Source organism: Lutra lutra, chromosome 1, assembly GCF_902655055.1.
Source record: "Lutra lutra chromosome 1, mLutLut1.2, whole genome shotgun sequence".
NCBI lineage: Eukaryota > Metazoa > Chordata > Mammalia > Carnivora > Mustelidae > Lutra > Lutra lutra.
The window spans coordinates 91,643,610-91,645,075 of NC_062278.1; the positions used below are offsets into that span (position 1 = coordinate 91,643,610).

Here is a 1,466-nt window from a genome sequence, read left to right on the forward strand (position 1 = left end):
TTTTAAGTCACAGAATTAGAAAATAAATTAGAAGCAATTTGACATTTTCTACAAATATTCATTGCTTAATAAGTTAAAAAATTTACAATGTTCTTTCACATAAGCTCTTCAAATGATTTTTCAAGATGGTGTCTAAACACATGAAGTCCGTAAGTTTAAGCAAAAGCCTTCACAGATAATGAAATAAAAAGAGATTCAAGGCTAAGCAGAAAAATATAGCTAGGTCATTTTGTAAAGAAGACAAAATACAATGACAAACTTTAATATTTGAGATGTATGCAGACTTTTTGCATGCAATACATTATGTATAACACACAGACACACACCCACACACTGTTTGGGTCCATGTGTTAACTACTAAAAATCACCCACTACCAGAGGAAGAGCCAATGCAGGAAAATAAGTTCTTAATAAAAGGTCTGTCCATTTTCTAAGTTTGAAAATCAAAAGCGTTTTCAATATATCAATATTGAAAAAGCAGTGACTGAATTTAATGGCACTAAAATTACAAAGTTTGAATATTCATTTATTCAAAGAGAAGAAATTAAGATGAGATAGCAGATATTAGTTACTGATAACAGTAACTTGACAGCAGATATTAGTTACTGGCAGGAAACTTTTCCACTCATGTTATGCTTAAGTAACTGCACACCTAACCTTCTGGTGGTGGCTCAGAGGCAGTGATTTGGTTTTCCAGTTTTTTGTTTCTTTTTCTTGCTCTACTTCCACATATCAAACAACTAAAATGTCCCAAGATGCAGCTTCCTTCTGTCTTCTCTCTGCAATCTCTGCAAGCTTTGCTCTTATTTCTTCCATGTCTGACCAGGGAGGTGTAGATTCCCCAGGACAGGGGAAATATAGTCCCATGGGAAAGGAGGGTGGGATCCCTTACTATGCCTGCCCCAGACCAGGCTATATATGGAAATTTTACTGAAACTCATTACATTCCATTGCCAATAGTTTGCTTATTAAGAAAAAAAAATACTTTAAAATGGTTTGAACATAAAATGTGCTAGAGTTACAAACAATTTGGGGAGAAAAAAAGAATCTGAATTTGAATTTCAAGCCAAGATTGGGTGACATTTCATTTTTTATTTTTTTTACTGTGCATAATCTTAATTATCAAGAATATATTATCAAATCAATTTGACTTTTTTTCTACACCAAAAAGCATTTATTGGTAATGCTAGTATTAAAGTCCATAAGCATTTTGAGATTTAATCAAAATGTCAAGAAATACATTTTCATTAATACACATGTAATTATACAACAGATTTCAAAGTATGATTGAATGCATTAATGTTATTTTAGAGAGTTCCAACATACTACTTAAAATAATGTTAGCATATTAAGCATTTCTTTTTAATATATAAACTTATAATAATTATGAGTATTATAGGATGTCCTATAATAAAATTATAGAATAAAATTATACTAAAGGGTTACAGATGGGCATGACTAGTTAT

The 1,466-nt window shown here is 31.0% G+C and overlaps 1 pseudogene; it reads right to left on the minus strand.

Moving 5' to 3' along the window:
* Nucleotides 1-652: 652 nt before the first annotated feature.
* Nucleotides 653-867, minus strand: LOC125080617 (small VCP/p97-interacting protein-like; annotated as a pseudogene).
* Between the last annotated feature and the right edge of the window lie 599 nt (nt 868-1,466).